Source organism: Candoia aspera, chromosome 11 (assembly GCF_035149785.1).
Source record: "Candoia aspera isolate rCanAsp1 chromosome 11, rCanAsp1.hap2, whole genome shotgun sequence".
Taxonomy (NCBI): domain Eukaryota; kingdom Metazoa; phylum Chordata; class Lepidosauria; order Squamata; family Boidae; genus Candoia; species Candoia aspera.
This window is the reverse complement of record NC_086163.1, coordinates 3925250-3942581: the sequence shown is the minus strand read 5'-3', so window position 1 is coordinate 3942581 and position 17332 is coordinate 3925250. Positions and strand designations below refer to the sequence as shown.

The 17332-nt window shown below is 47.4% G+C and overlaps 1 protein-coding gene across 2 annotated transcripts in view; it reads left to right on the top strand.

The window, feature by feature from the left end:
* The first annotated feature begins 738 nt into the window (after positions 1–738).
* Positions 739–17332, top strand: part of DOK4 (docking protein 4) — a 60487-nt gene continuing 43893 nt past the window's right edge. For both annotated transcript variants that reach the window (XM_063312937.1, XM_063312936.1), the window contains exon 1: positions 739–888. The gene's annotated coding sequence lies outside the window, so the exon portion shown is untranslated. The remainder of the gene's footprint in view (positions 889–17332) is intronic.

The following is a 17332-nucleotide window of genomic DNA, read 5'->3' as shown; positions in this document are numbered from 1 at the left end:
CATTGTTCCGTCATTAAAGGCATTAGGTGAATAATGCTAAATTACATTAATTTTACGCTAATCCCCCACCCCTTAAAAAAGTGACGCGGAGCCACCATGCCCCTCCCCTGCTGCAGGTGGCCCTGCATCCGCGGGGGGGCGGGGGCGGCGCAGCTACAAAAGGAGCCGGGAATCCGGCTCCCGTGTAGACGTAATGGGATGTAATTCAAATCCCGTCCGAACAAGGCTGCAGCAAAGACGGGGGGGGCCTTGGCGCGGGGCCAGGCGGCGTCCTCCCCGCCCCCCAGTAAAGGGCCCCGCCTCGCCTGCCCTCCCCCGCACCCAAGCGGGCTCGGCCCTGCGAGGGCGCTGGCCGGGCGCACGGTCCGCGGACCTGCGTCGCGCCCCCGGGTACCCCGTGCCAGGCTGAGCCGGCCGAGGCTCACCTGGCCGCTCCGGAGCGGGCCGGGCATCGTTCCCCTCCCAGCCCCCGCCCGGCAGAGGTAGACTGCGCTGCCGCTGGAGGCTCCCCGCAGACCGCCCGCTCCTCGGGCAGGGGGGCCGCGCCAACCCTCTCCATCCTGGTCCCCTCCTTCGGCACAGGCCGCGGCGGCCCCCGAGACAGGGCGAGGCCGGGCGTGCGGGCCCGCCCTCCCCTTCCAAGGGGCGTGTTCCGACGTGCCTGGGCTGGGCAGCTCGGAGGCAGGCGGGCGAGCGAGCGAGCGAGCTTTCGCAGGCAAGGAGGAGCGACCGCCGCCGCCGCCGCCGCCGGGTCACTCGGCGCCCGCCCTGGCGCCAGGCTCGGCTGGCTGCAGCCCCGAAGCCAGGCGAGGAAGCCGAGGCGCCCGCGGGCAGCGCGCTCCGGCCGGGCGGCTCCTGGGTCCCGGCGCGGCTCCCGGACGGAGGCAGGTAAGCCCCGCGCTCCGGCCCAGCTGCCCTTCGCTGAACCCCAACCTGCCCAAGATGGAGCCAAGCGAGGCTTCGCCCAGCAGAAGCGAGGGGTGTTCCCAGCACAAGCGATGCTCCAGCATTCCTTTGCAGATTTGGGAATGCTGGCTGGATCGTTGTGTCCCCGTGCAGGCGGAAGCCAGTGGGCTCCTCTCCCGTTCCAACCTATGCGCCTTACTGGGAGAAACGCCAGAGTGAAAAAGTTGCTGGGTCCCCTAACGTGGCATCCTTTCCTTCGTACAGAGAAGGGCGCCAGGCTCCGCCGTTTAGTTTCTTGCCGCAGCATCCCACTCTCGGAGCGCTTCGATTTGCATCAATATTAATTGCCGTTTGATCCTGCTTTCCTAAATCATCCCAAGCCGCGGAACAGCCTTGGCCCCAAACCTTTGCCACCCGTCGCCCGTTCTTATTGTCCTGCCCGCTACGGCTTGGCTGTGCCTCTTGGTGCGGCGCAGACCCATAAAGCGATTTCTGCTTTCACCACATCCCTGGGTGGTGGGCTAGGATCAGCCCCCTTCTTTTATTGCAAAGGCACTCAGTTTATAAAGTGAGAATGGCGAACGAGGGTGGCTAATGTCCAGGAAGATGCTCAGAAAGGGGGGATAAGAATCTGGGATCAGAGGTCGTGAGCGCCATAACCTGAGTGCTTTTAAGCTGTTGTTAAATGGACCCCTTATTTCCTTTTCGTTCCGGAAGAATTTAGGAGGTTTTCACAAAGCCTCGAGAAAAGCCGGTATTAAATCACTCAGAGGTTCCGCAGGGCAGCTGAGTAGGCCAGGGGTGAATTAAAGATAACAAGATCATTTGTGGATCTGGGTGGGAGGCTTTTTAGCAACTCAGAAGCATTTGAGGCTCGTTGCTTGTTTTAAATAATCACCACTTTGCACCTTGCTCAGATTGGGATGGTAGGCAAAAAGACATATCTTTTAGGTCTGAAATTGGCCTCCCTCCTAGGGGGAAGCAGGGATGTAGCAAGTCAGTGGCCCTGTGGCTGTAACCTAATATAGTAAAGTCCATGAAACATGTCCTGACGCATAATATAGCAACTATTTACATCAAATAGTGAAGTGACGTTGCTGATTAAAGGGAAGAAGAAATGGAGAGGCAGGACATTAGCCAGCAGCAGGGAGCAGCTTGTTTGTGTGACTTCCTTTCTGAGTGAGAACTTGGGGGTTTTCCATCCATAATCTTGAAGGTCTATAATTGGAGGACAAGGGCTCACGGAAGACTCATCCCAGCAGGCTATTGTAATTTTTCTCTGGACTGAAGGGCCTGTTGTGGTTGGAGAATGAAGATAAGTACTGAGATCCAAGAGGGCCGGTGAAAAGTCATGAGTAAAGAGGAAATACAGGAGAAAATGTTTCAAGGAGGATGTTGGCTTCTTATTTTCTCCTCTCATTTTATGGGGTCTTGGTCCCCGGAGAGCTAATTCCCAGATCAGGAGGTCTTTTGGCAAGAAACATCTCTTCAGAGAGTCAAGTAATGTGTGTTGTGACCCCAGCACCCCAAGTTATGAGTGGCTGGGTAAAAGGGAGATGCCGCTAATCTTGCCCAGAAGATTTCGGATGTTGCTATGATTTTCTTCATTGCTGCATTCAGTGTCATGGCCCAAAGGAACAGAAAAGATGACTCCTCTCCATGGCCTTAGCTGAAGCTTCATTGTACAGGTAGTTCTCATTTAGGGACTGACTCATTTAGTGACCATTCAGTTACAATGGCGATGCAAAAGTAACTTTATGACCAGTCCCTGCATTTATGACCTTCGCAGGTCTGTAAAGGAAAGCTGAAGTAAGATCATAAGCACTCACGGTTTCATTTAGCGGCTGCTTCACTTAATGGCTGAGTTGCCGGTCCCAATTGTAGTCACTCAACAAGGACTGCCTGTACTTTACATTTTAGGAGGAGGCTCCTCTTGAATGGGTGTGTAGGACATTTCAGCAACAAATGCTTTCCAGGGGTATGGCTGTGCCCTACAGGGTTAGAGAGAGAGCAGATCTGGGTTGTATCTGGAAATAGTTTTTCGGGAGTCCAAGGTTTGGGTGCATCGTACTTCAGTCTTGCAAATAGGAAGCAGGTTAATGCATGGGGAGCCCACTTGTGAGAGGCCTCTCTCCACAATCTGCACTGGGGTTTGTGCAACCTGATGTATTGCAAATTGGACTTGGACTTGGACTTGGGTGTGAGCTGCAGAAGTGGCCCAGTTTGTTTGCCTGTGGCAGCAGTTATTCAGGATGGTAAAATCGAAACAGGGTTGTGAAGAGCTTGAAAATGATTTCTGCAGGCTCGGGAGATGGGCTTTGAAATGGCAAATGTAGGTCAAATGAGCGTGCTAGAGGAGGGAGCGCATTGAAGAAAGCAGACACCAGATACATTAATGGTGTCTCAGCTGGCAGTTCCTGCCCGGTTGGAGCATCTGCATAGCTGGCTGGGGAATTCTGGGAGTCGAAGTCCACACCTCTGAAAGTTGCCAAGGTTGAGAAACACTAATCTAGGTGGTTGTAAAGGAAGGCTAGAGAAGTTCAGGGAAGATCATCTAGCTGTTAACAATTGCTTGCCTTGATGCCTGCTTTCTTCCTGAAGCATATCAATTGCCCCTGGGGAGTCCCAATGGAAAAGGGCAGTTGCCCTCTAAGGCCCACTTGGGGGCTTCTGGGATTCACTTGGCTGCTGTGGGGCACAGCAGGATGGACAGGGCGGGTCCTTCCCCAGATCAAACCTCAGGCCTCATTTTACCTTCTTGAAAAGTTTTTGAGCTGAACTCAGTGGCCTATCTACCCTTCCTCTCTTCCAATGAGGGGTGTGACCGCCGGATGTTTTTCTTGGGATTTAAGGGGAATATGCACAACTGCACATCTCTTGGCCTCCCCATTGCTCAGTCAGTGCCCAGACCCCTTCCTCCATCCATGAGGATTTCGTCCAAATGTTTTGAATGAAGTTCAGAAGCAGCTTCTCTCCGATGGAATGAGAATGGCTAGAGGAAAAAGCCAACCAAATTTCTCTGCCAGTCTCTGGGACTACTTTGTGGCATGGATGCCTGGCTAAGTCTGATGGTGGAAAAATCCATTTGCTTTGATGCTTTTGGATGAAGATCTCCAAGCAGCTTAGGCTTTGCTAACGGCAATGCTTCCAGGATAGTATATTAAAGGTTGCCAAGGGCAAAGGGTTCGTATGATGCTAGCTAGCCTTGGCTGAGCTTGTAAGAGCTAAGCAGGATCAGGCCTGGTTTATACTTGGAGAGGGTACAACCAGAAAATCCCCAGGCTGGAGGCTAGGCTGGAAAATTGGAAAGCATCCCAGAATGTTTTGACAATGGCATTCCCTTTTCATATTACTGTCCAGGAAGCTACATACATGTGTCTGGAAAGTGTCCAATAAGCGGGCTGTGCTTGCAGGAGACTCTGCTTTTAACTATACCTGGGCTGCTTTACGATTCTCTTAACAGTGTGCACCCACCTTACAGATGTCAAGGTCGCAGCCAGCCTTTGCCAAGCTGGTGTCCCCTCTTGGCCGCGCCACCTGAGACTTATATTCCAGACCAGCCTTTCTCAACCTTCTGACCCTGGAGGAACCCTTGCAATATTTTCCAGGCCTCAGGGAAGCCCTGCATGTTCAGGCTCAAATACAGGCCAGAAAGTTACAAAATTATTATATTTTTTTTCCATGTGTAGGCCCGTGTATGTGCATTAACGTGTTCTTAAACTAAAAATAAATGAAACTTACCTCTTTAATATGAAGTTGCCCAAATTTGAAATAATTCTTTAAATCGTGATCTCCCAGGGAACCCCTAGGGGCCTCTCGTGGAACCCTGGTTGAGAAACCCTCTTCCAGACTAACGGGATGGCATCAGGTTGGTGAGGGCTTGCCTAGAGCTGAACCCAGCTATAACCATTGGGAATCCTAGCCAGATAGCAAATTTCAGTTCAGCGCTGGATTTCCAGCATGTCAAGCTGCTGCCTTTGTCCTGGAGAGGTCCATTTCCTGGAGGTGGAATGTGGTTTATGATTTGCCCACCTTTCTTACATGATACAGTATAACAACAGTTCTTACAGTTCGGAGGATTTGGAACAAACCTGGAAGGGGGCTGTTTGCCCTACACATACAGTAGGCTGTTTAGCAAATCCCCACCCCGCTTCCCAGAAGCTGGTCCTGCTTCCCTCTCGGAAATAGCTCCCAAATGGTGATGTGTCTGGTGCCCGCCGTGTTTGTACAGCAAGGACATAATTACCACGGGGTGGCTTGGTAAAACTAACTTGTCCTCGCTGGTTGTGATAGTAACTCTGGGGTTAGAACTGGCCGTGACAGACCGCAGCTGAAATAGAAAAATTGCTGAGCGAGGATTGTGCTATTAACAGGGTGAGAGCAGTGGTGAGCAATCGATTCTCTTGCACTTTAAATTGTTAAGATTTTGCTGCTGGGAAAAGGCAGAGTCCTATCAAGGCCTTTTTTGCACCTTGGGGTCTAATGCAAGTGTGTTATGAGTATCCAATGATGACAGGAGGGGCTTTGGTTATTTTCCAAATTAAATGTCTTACATTAGCGCACACACATTTCTCTTTCCGCTGGCACGGTGGATTTTCATAAACTGTCTTTTAAATTGGTCCTTGGAAGCTGCTGCTAGCCCTCATTATAGGAGACTGAAGATTTTTATCTGTGGTTTTATCTGCTCATTCTTCCTTCTCTTGCTTTACTTTTACTGGGGGGAGTGGCGAATCGAAAGGCGCAGGAAATCATTTTTCAAGATAATCAGCTGATTTGCAGAGCACAGCCAAGATTCATTTACAATATTAGTGTATAAAGCACAACTGCAGAAGCTGAAAAACCAATCCATGAAGAGTTTGTATTTAAACTGGCCCTCATTTTCAAAGCCAATGTTGAGACTAAGGGGCAGCGGCTTATGTTATGTGCTGATAGAAAGCAGGACGGTTGTTGCTCTTATTAATAGTAATAATTTGATTTGTCTCCTGCTTTTCTGTTTATTCAGTTCAACTTGCGTTCTGTAGTTGTTTCCTTAAACAATTCCTCGGGGACCTGTTGTAGGAGGAAAGCTGTGTTTGTCTTTGGTGGCAAAAAATCAAGAGTCTGGTAGCCCCTTTTCCAACTAATAAATGTTATTAAAAGGCAGAAGCTTTCGGTAACATTTATTAGTCGGAAAAGGGGCTACCAGACTCCTGGTTCTACGGCCTTTTATACCGCTCCCCCACTCCCCGGGATAAAATAAAGATTGAAACGTGTAAAATGACAGAAATTGGGTAGAGCAGCCAGATCCTAAAGCAAAGGAAACGTTTTCAGCATGTACCTCAGTTACGACGCTGGCCTGACTTGGGTTGGTGCCACACACCCATATCGCTCGGTTTGCATTCATGTTTTTCAGACCGGTGACAAATAGATTGGAAGCAGAGTTCTTTTGACAATAATGTCATGAGGCACGTCCCAAACAGCATTGCTGCTGCATTTTGCAGTAGCTGCAAATTCTGGATTTTGCATAAATTCTGGATTGTGCATAAACGGAGTGCTTTGCCGGAATTGAAGCATGAGGTTACCAGGAGGGAGTTCCTATGGCAAAACACTTTTTGACCAAGAACGGCCATTGCTGGCACAGAGACAAAAATAGCACCGGGGGCTTCCTTTGGTGGTGGAGATCACCCTTCCAACAGCCCACCCTCCAGATTTCTGTCTGGATCCAATTTTGGTTTCTGGGCCCTGCCTAGCCCCCGCCAGGCACTGCAGAACGTCTTCTGACTGAGATACTAAAACATAAATGCTTGCTTTGCATAATTTCAGCTGGAAAACAGTTTCAAAGCTCCAGAGGGCCCAAATCCAAATGTTTTAGGGGAAGAAAAAAAAATGGGATTATGCTTAGGTGTCAGTATCAAAATGGTATGCCAGTGTTCCTCAACCTCAGCAGCTTGAAGATGCGTGGACTTCAGCTCCCAGAATTCCCCAGCCAGCCTTGCTGGCTGGGGAATTCTGGGAGCTGAAGTCCACGCATCTTCAAGCTGCTGAGGTTGAAAACACTGCTGTACACTCTTGAGATTTCTCCACCTTCCATGCTTTCAGTGGGTGTGCTTGGGGGTGGGGGGTGTTTACATGTGAGACACACATAGAAGAGGGAAAGATTTCCACTCAAGGGCACAGAATAAATTCCTTTCCATTTTGGGAGATGGGGGCTGGGGGAGCGCCTTCCTCCGGCCTGGGGATGCCTCCCCCTCCTCCCCCTAGCGATGCTGATAAGCCCCCAGGTTGAATTTTGCATTGCAAGGGGGCCGATAAGGGCTGCCAAAGCTTAGCCAAAGCTTAGCCGGAGGGGGGAACCAGACAGCTCTTTCTCCTGGGCCAAGCAAGGGGGAACCGATAAGATCGAGGAGAGGGGGGCGCAAGAGGAATGTGCATGCTCCCTCCCTTGGAGATAGCATTGCTGCTGGCGGGGAGCAGATAAGATAGCCTCATCTTTCTTTGCTTTGTCTCCCTGGGCTATTTCTTAACCCTGCAGGGCACTTTTGAAAGATCTTGTCCTGCGAACAATGTAAGAATGCGCACCCCGCACAAACACTGTGGCTGCTTTTAGCTGCAGGTGAAAAAGGACTTCCTGCTTCTGACAACACACTGTGTCCTTTTCCTTTTTCTTTTTTTATACACTGTCCATTGATTTGCAGCATGCTGCCTTTGATGAATGTTTTAATTTTTGCGGGCTTGCGGAATTTAATAGGCCATAAAGCCGCATTTTGTTTTGGATGTTTTAATTTTTGAGGGCTTGGGAAACTTAATGAGACAGGCCATAAAGCCACATTCTAAGGGCAGCCGTGAGAAAATGGCAAAATAATATTTTTTAGCAATCGTGGATGGTAAACAAAACAAAAAAGCCTTGTGAAGGACCAGTCAGGGAAAAAGTTGTGAATGTTGCTTTCCCTGATTGGTTGGAAAATATTTTTCTGAGCCATTGAAACCCTGGCCCTTGTCATCTCTTCCATGCATAATTTCCTGGTTTGTTTGTTTTTTTGGAAACACCCAGGTTTTGAACTGAAGACCCTACAGGGAGAAGAGTTAAAAACTGAATCCTAAACCACGGTGGGTAACCTGAAGTCATCTGTATCCATTTGGGGGTGGATTATGGAGCTACCATTGAACTGTTTTTTTGCCACTTGGAGACAGGAAACATAAAACATAAAGTAAGCAAAGAAACCCCATGGCACCAAGCTCAAGGGGAAAAAATTAAGAAAACTTGACTTTAGGCATTATCTGCCATCCATGGTGGCCGTTGGCCACCCACAAAATCTTAAGTCCAGCTTAGCAACCATCAAAAAGTTCCCCATCCCATCCTAAAACATTTACTATAGGTCAAAGAAGGCTGTTTCTGAGAAGCAGGATGCTGTAGAAAACTTCACGGTAATAATGACGCTGGATTCTTTGTGCAGTAAAGCTAACAGATGTGCATCTCTTGATTAGATAGTCAAAGTGAGACTGATATAAGCCTTTTCTTGACGGTTTATTAGAATTCTCACATTCAAAATTCAGTTGGGGAAAAAAGCCTTGCAATTTTGCCAAGATATCTTATGGAGTAGGCCGCTGTAATAAATCTAAATCATCATAATTCATCAACCCTTGGACTGTGCTATAAATTCCTCTTTAATTTAGTGTCTATCACCTCCAGCTTTTCAGACTTTTTATTAATTTGCAAGGTGCAGGGTGTGCAGTCAAAAAAGTCAAGGTGGCAGCTGTGCAAGTGAGGTCCTGCCTCACTTGTGCAACACACATAAAAAGGGGGGCAGGGTTTCCATTGCTCAGACCAGCCACATCCTGACTTTTTTGACTCCATACATGCAGGCACCCCTAGTACGTTACATTCCTTTTCTTTCATTAAGCATTTTTTGCAAAGAATAAACCATACAACTTGAAAGAATGAAATACAACGGTAGCATACACATCAGATATAAAATGTCACGGAGGTGAAAGTTTTTCAATAGCTCCTCAGTTACTTAAATGGTTAGGACCTTGTCTTTAATTTGGTGTGTTGTGGAATTCCAGAAAATGGGCTTAATTCAGTTGATCGTGATTAGGTTAAAGGTGAGCATGTGTACAGCTGTCTTACACCTCTGCCCTGGGCTGCTATTTCTAAAGGAGACGTGTACTCCGAGGCAAATTTCGGCTTGAGTTAAAAAGAAGTGACAGGAATGAGAGGTTAAGAGACAGATTAGGTAAACCTTAGACTACAGGTAGTCCTCACTTAATGACCACAGTTGGGACCGGAATTTCAGTTGCTAAGCAAATTGGCCATTAAGCAAATCCAACACAATTTTACAATCTTAAAAATAAACCATGACCTCCCAGGGAACCCCTTGGGACCTCTCGCGGAACCCTAGGGGGCCACAGAACCGTGGTTGAGAATCCCTGATCTAGAACATTTTGAGGTTTCAACGCCAGGAATACAGAGACCCAAAGACTGCAGTTCATGGGTTAACTGGTCTTATCCCTCTGTACTGGGTTCCCCAAACACCCAGTCCTTTCACCCATTCATGGCAATGCTGTGTAAAGTTCATGCTCTTCCTTCTATCTCGGGGGTGAGGCATGCATGTAACTAAACTAGCCTTGTTCTTCATTGGTTAATTCCATGCTCAGGTAGGGTTCAAATGAGGGAGGTGTCTGTTTCCTAAGAAGAGGGGGGCAGAATATGTACATCAGCCCATCAGCCCCCTCAAAATGCTGTCCTGTTCACATATACAGGCAACACACCGAAACAGATAGGACACAGGGGTGATCTGGATATTGGTGTGCCAGGAGGTCAGTATAGATCAGTTCTCTAGGAAGGAAAGATTACTGTATGAGTTTTCTTCTCCAGAAATGTATTTCTCTTGCAAAACCACCTCTGGCTTATGGAACACCTCCCGGGAACCATTGGATTGCAAGTTGCAATCCTAATACTTTACCTTTCTGATCCTAAGAACATAAAGGCTTAGGGTCACACACCATGCTGTTTAAAAGTTGTTTTTTAACGTTTTGTTTATTGGGTTGTGACAACTCAGGTATTGTAGATTATAAATCACGGCTTATGACAGGGCAGTGTGTGGGCCCGGTCAATTATGGATTTCTTAAACCAAGATTTCTTAAACATGGCCTTCCTCATTGTGGCTTTTTTTCGTCAAGCTTCTCTGTTACTGAGTTTTATTGGCCAGTTTGGGACCTTCAGCTGGAATCTGTGTGACTGCGTTCCCCAGATACGGAAATGGCATCACCCAGAGGAAGACCAGGACCTGCAAGGCTCTATCACCTTCCAATGCAGCTCTTGGAGCGATGGCCTTCATTTACAGGGAAGTTGAGTCTGACTGAATGTGAAAAAATAAATTCCAACAGGAAGGGCCGTGGGGCAGGGCCACCAGTAACCTGGAGATGTTGGTGGGTTTCTCTTTGGAGATCTTCAAGCAGAGGCTGGGTGACCATCTATTGGGGATGTTTTGAGGTGGGTTCCTGCACTGAGCTGGGGTGACCCTTGATAGCCTCTTCCACCTGTGGCATTCCCTGATTCCATGTTGCAATAGCAACCTTTAGAGCTTGGAAGGAAAAGGCTGTGTTTTCTGTTTTGCAAAGGCCGATTCTGACGAATGTTGGGGAGAACTTCCTAGCAGTGGGGGCAGTTTGACAGTGAAACCAATGACCTACAGAAATGTTGGGCTCCTCTTCATTGTTGCGTAGAGGAAGCTGCACAACTGTCTGGCTGGGATGCTTTAAAAATGGATTTCTGCACTCAGGAGAGGGTCGGGCTGGCCGGCCTCTGGGGGTCCCTTCCAGCTCTAGGATTCTCTAGGTCTTATTACTACTGCATATATCATCTTGTGTGGGTCATACGACAGGGAAATTAGAAAAGGAAGAGAACGACTCCAGAATTGACTTCTGCTCCAGAAGGCCTTCTGGAGAGAGAGGAGAAAGTCATTTTTGCTGGATTTAATAGGGATTCATATATTGAACCGGCGTTAGACTACAGCAGTGTTATTCAAGCTCAGCAACTTTAAGATGTGTGGACTTCAGCTCCCAGAATTCCCTAGCCAGCATGGCTGGCTAGGGAATTCTGGGAGCTGAAGTCCACACATCTTAAAGTTGCTGAGCTTGAACAACACTGGACTACAGTATACCTAAATGATCTACTTCTAGAACTCTGTGCCTTTAATGCTGTGGCGTGATATTTCCAGCGCTGGGCTTTGTGGATTACTTTAACATTTGTTGCTTTAGCGTTACGTTTTCTTCCTGTAAGCTGCCTCCTGAGCATTTCTGCCCTTTAACACAATCTAGAAGCGTTATAAATCAGTGAACAAATAAATAAAAATAACTGAGCTAGGGAGGGGACAGTTAATCCACCTAGCGTACCCCAAACAAAACAGAAATCAAGAAGAACCCCAGGGGAAATGAAATTATGGAAGGCATGTCCATGCTCTTGCACGTCTTGGTGCGTTTCACCAAGGCTTGTGTAAGGTGTGGTCCCCGTGGATTTGCAGCATAGTATTCTACAACTGTGCACAGAATGCAGCCCTGGGACCCGTTTGTGAGCATCCTGCCCCTTCATAGACAATTAGCTGATCTTGGCTAAACATAGATGAAGCTAACTGGAGTTGGACCTGCATGAGAGACCATCAGGAGATCCCAGGCCTGAATCGCTAGGCTGGGAAGTTGAAACAACATCTCAGAAGACAACTGTGGCCACCCGGAGTCTGTTGAATCATGGAGGGGTCTACATGGTGTAGTAAAGGCATAAATAATTGTAATACATAAACCGCTTCTGTATTGTTGCCAAGAAAACTGCACGAACATGTCGTCCCCAGGAACTCAGCTTCTACTGAAGCAGTCCTTACCCGTCCCAACTGGGCCCAGAGGCATCACAGATCAGGCATTCCTGAATGACAAGAAAAAGGGGCCTGTTGTTTGCATGCGCATGAAGCAAAGTGCTTTGAAGTGCATCTGTCATTTTTTGCACAATGGTCCTGCATGAATTACTTCATTTGGAGACTGCAACTTTCTGTGCACAGCACAAAGTCGTGCTGGGGCTGGTTGCTGGATGGAGGGGCACACAAAGTCATCCAGCGGGGAGGGAGAGGTGGCGGCTCTCCCTGGCTCTTTAAAACCAATCACTTTTTGGGAGAAAAAGGGAGCAGCTGGTGGGTGTGAGAGAGCCAAGAATTGTGGATGCCCGCAGACACGGTCACGGACTCCAAACTGCGAAGTGGTGGGTTTCATGGGGAGCCCTTGCTGCGGGGCTGGCCCTGGCAGATGAAGAGTTCGAGGTGTGGCCGTGTGTTCACACAACATGCTGCGCCCAAAGAAATCCGATTTTGGCTTCAGCGGTGGCCTGGTTCACCCAACTTGCTAATCAGCGGGTGGGTTCCCATGGTGTTCTCTACTGTAAAGCAGTGTTTCTCCACCTTGGCAACTTTAAGACGGGCGGACTTCAATCCCCAGAATTCTGGCATGCTGGCTGGGGAATTCTGGGAGTTGAAGTCTGCCCGTCTTAAAGTTGCCAAGGAGGAGAAACACGGCTGTAGAGGACCCATCCCCATTTTTGTGCGATGGCCTGGTTCACGCAGATACTAAGATTCCACAGCATGCTCCACCGGGTTAGTTAAAGGCCTGTGGTCCGCATTCGGGCAGCATGTTTTACTCTGGTTAGGTTTTAACCACGTGTCTGGTGGCTCCTCGCCCTCTGCCTTGTTGCTTCCTTTTAAGACGTGTTAACGATGGCTCCTGAGCTGTGGCGGATGGTTTCTTTAAAACGGAGGCGGGCAGTCCTTTGGCAGCCAATGGCTTACTTTGGGGGGGCTGGGGGCTGCAAAAGGGATGAGGCCACCTTGGGCTGCTGCTGAGGACTCCATCACTGACCTGGAAACAATGAGTTGCTGGCAGGGGCTGCATTTGCGATCCCGCACACCCCAAAGCAGTTTTTTGGAACCACTTCCTAAGTATTGCACAGTCCTAATAATCACTGCTCCATTTCAGAGTGCCGCTCTTTCCAGGAGAACCCTGGCATCACAGCATGGCAGAGTTTGGATCCAAATGGGGCCTTCCAGATCTAAAGCCTGGATTACATTGGAAGACTGGGTTTCCTAGCTCGGAAGTCTGTTATAATGGCCTGGATGACTTTCATTTCTATTTTCATTTCGCTGATGGGAGCACTCTAAACAACGGTTCCTCCTCCTCTTTGAGGGCAAGTTTCCAACCACAGGTATCTTTGGTTTCTCAGCCACAGTGTGGTGCCTTAGCCATGTGTATAGTTCAGCACTATGCTGTGGAATCCTGCCTGAGACTTGCAAAAAGGTGCCCGCCTACCATTCACCAGCCAAGCAACAGTATCTCAGCCCCCTCCTCTTAATGATTTTCCTGCCATCTGATCAGCCCAGATTGATCTAGACAGTCGTAATACGACCCAGAGAATCTTAGAATAGGAAGGCCCTGGAGGCCAACCTCCTGCGCGGTGCCAGAATCCCAATTAAAGCATCCTCAACAGATGGCTGTTTAGTCTCTGCTTGGACAGGGAAGAGAAAAAGCCCCCATCTCCCCGGTTCCACCAAGGAGCTGCCCTTCCTGTTAGGATGTTTTTCTTAACATTCAATCAACATTTGCCTTCCTGTAACTTAAATCCATTCTTCCATGTCCTGAATTCTGGGACAAAAGGAAACAGATCTTGACCTTGAGCAGCTTGAGAAGTGTGATGAATCCTCCCACTGTCTTTTCTCTACACCCAGTTCAGCTTTTCCTTGTAAGGTTTCATCTCCCATCCCTGGCCAATCTTCAGTTCTGATTTGTCTAAATTCTGATTAAGACCCAGAGCTCTAAATGAGAGACACGAGGTGGGATCTGATCAATGGAGAATCAAGTGGAATGACTGTTTCCCATGATTTGGAATCCACAATTCCTTGTTGTTGTTAGTTGCCGTCGAGTTGTTTACGACTCATGGCGACCCCATGTATAACAGAACGAAATGCTGTTCGGCCTTGCGCCAAATGCCTGGCTGTTCCAATGTTTGCATCCCTTGTTGCGGTAATTGTGTCAATCCATTGCATTGAAGGCCTTCCTCTTTTCCGCTGGCCCTCGACTTTACCAAAGTGCCCAAAGTGTGAGAATCTAAGCCTAGTTATCTTTGCCTCTAGGGAACATTCTGTTTGTATTTCTTCTAGAACTGATTTGTTTGTTCTTCTGGCAGTCCATGGTATTTTCAGTAATCTTCACCAACACCACAATTCGAATGCATCGATCCTTCTTCTGTCTTCCTTTTTTAATGTCCAACTTTCATAGGCATATGTGGCAATTGAGAAGACCATGGCGTGAGTCAGACACACCTTTGTTTTTAAACCGACGTCTTTACTTCTGGAAACTTTAGATAGGTCTTTGATGGCAGATTTTCCCAGCATGATACGTCATTTGATTTCTTGGTTACTACTTCCCTTGGCATTGATCATTGATTTGAGTAGAATGAAATGGTTGACGACTTCAGTTTCTTCTCCATTTATTGTGACATTGTTTATTGGTCCATTTGTGAGAACCTTTGTGTTCACATTCAGGTGTATTTTATTTTTATTTATTTATTCAATTTCTATAGCCGCCCATCTCAACAAGTGACTCATCAAGTATTGCTGATCTTGTCCCACTGCTGGAGCCTAGTCCGCTTGTGATCAATTTCAGTGCCAAGATTCCTTTCCTATAACCTCTTCCCGTTTGATTTCTTTTCCCTCATCTATTTTTTTTTAGGCCGGATGGATACACATCCCTTTATTGTTGGATTTGTGTTTGTGAAGGGGAGATCAAAGATCAAATACCACAGGTGGGGCTTTCGCATTCCCCCACCAGCAGCATTATACATTTGGATGCCAATCATATTCAGAGAAATATCTGCAAGGAGCAACTGACTCAGGAGTTGGTTACTTTTGGGTGGCTGTGCTTACTGTTGGCGAGAGGGCTGAGAGGCGCATGGCTGATAGGCTGTGTCACACGCATGGTCCAAGGTGAGTTGGACAAAGGACAAACGGGGATCTCTTTGTCTAACTTCAGGGTTTATGCTGCATTTCCACCTGGTTCCCACCGCCAAAGGTTGGAAACTGTTGTCAGAATTCAGCATTTATAATCAAAGGGGCCTCCAAGAGAAAGAGGACAGACCTGCAGGAGTCCAACTCTGAACAGCCTTTAGATCTGGAAACATGGAGATGTATCCTCTTAAGCAGTCCTGCCACTGAGGCTAGACCTGAGGCTCAAGTCCCAGGTTCAGGGTTTCTCCAAATGACCAGCTGTTTTTGAAAAGCATGATGGTGTGGACACCACCAAAGACATGGACATTTAAAGCCCCTCATATCTTCCCCTTTGATGTGCAGAATGTTTTAAATGCCAAGTCATAATTAAGGATCTTTTCATGCCCATTCACAAATGCTATTTCTTTTTTTCAAATATATTTATTAAGAATTTTTCCATAGAATAAAAGACAAATTGGAAGGAATATATGAATGACCTCCAACCTTCTTTTCAACAGATAATTACAATCTTATTGTCCATCCTCCCTCTTAGATGTTATAGAAGTCCCTTTAGCCCCTTATTCAATCCACATCTGTCTTAATCTTCAGATCCATAAATCACTTTTCAGCAAAAAGTCCATATAAGATTTCCAGTCTTTCAGAAAAGTTTTTGTTATTTTTCCTCTGACCAAAATGCTATTTCTTTCTATCCCTGTGCACATTTCAGTCTCTCGAGTTGGACCCAGTGAAGTCCACTGCAGTCTGCCTGTCTGGCCCAGCGGAGGCCCTCCATTTCACCACGTTGACTCTTAGCCAGCCAGCCAGGGGCAGAGTACATTAATGGTTCTACCTAAGACTGAAGGGGACTGACAAATACATTCATTTGGGGCCCCATGCTAGGCCTTTTCCTGTTCCACTCATTTGTAAATTACCTGGGTTGAAGGGTTAGAACATACGAAGGTAGATCAGAAAGGTGGGGGAATGGCAAACATCACAGAAGACAGCATCAGGAACCCAACAAACAGGAATGTAGAGCAGAACCCAGCAAGATGAAGTTTAATAGGGACAGATGCGAAGTCCTATGTTGGGGTAAAACAAATGAAAGGAATGAGAATAGGATATGGGTAGAGGAACCATACTGGGCAGCAATAGATGCCCAAAGGATCTTGAAGTCTTGGTGGAACACCAGCTGAACATGACACAAGCCTACTGTGTGATGGGACTGAAAAACAAGCAGATGCAGTTTTTGGCTGCACCGAGAGAAATATAGTGTCAGGATTAAGAGAAGTTATTCTAGGTGCATTGGTCAGACTGCACCTAGAATATTATATCTAGTTCTGGGCACTGCATTTTTAGAAGGACTGGCAAACTGGAGGAAGTCCAGAGGACAGCAGCTCAAAAACAGAAGAATGTGGGAGACATAGCTATCTTCAAGTATCTGAAGGGCTGTCACGTAGAAGACCAGCCAGAACTATTTGAAATGGCTCCAGAAGACAAGACAAGAAACAATGGGTTTAAAGGACAAGGAAGTACATGTTGGTTGGACATCAAGAAGAATATCCTAATGGCCGGAGCTGTTTCATAATGGGACAGACTTTCATGAAAGGTGGTGGCTCATCTTTGCTGAAGTTGTTTTAAATAGAGTCTGTTTAAAACTGACAGTGTTTTCGCAGATAGCAATCTCTTGGGGACTCCGTAGTAGGAGATTCCTGCGTGGGTGGGAGGTTGGATTAAATGATCTCAGAGGTTCTCTCATTCATCGATTCTATGATGTAGGGCTTTGGAAATTTCACCACGTTAATTGCATCCGCATTTTTTTAAATTGGAGAGAAAACAAGGAGTGAAAACCAGTTGATTGTAGGGGATGTAGAAGCTTCTCTCTGGATTTCTACCTTCCTAGGTAGAAAAACTGGTTTTACCTGCACTTTAACAGCCAATCGGGGTCATCGTGAAACTCCAATCCACATGGACCATTTAATGCTATCAGCACTTGTCAAATACGTGTGTGATCTCCTTGTGTGACTGTCAGGAACACTGAAAGTGCTTGTGAAATTGCTATCAGTATGAGACCAACCTTCCTCCTCCCCCATTTAGCCTGCAACTTTGCTTTTTCTTTGAGGTTTCCTTGAAAGCAAGCATTAGGGCTCCAAGTGCTGTGTTGTGGCATCCCCTCCCTCGCCTAGTTATGGTGGGCGCCGAGCCCAGGTAGGTTTCAGCATTGCCTGAAGGCCTCCAGTTCATCCAGCCTTTGGGCTGAACATGTCCTCTTCTTGAGATGACTGTGTTTCTGTTGTCACTGACATGGTTTTGCTTTACAGATTTAACTTTTGTCCTTGAGAGAACTGTCCACAAATTTTATTTTTATTTATTTATCAAATTTGTCACCGCCCATCTCCTCCCATTAGAGGGACTCTGGGCCGTTTACTGAG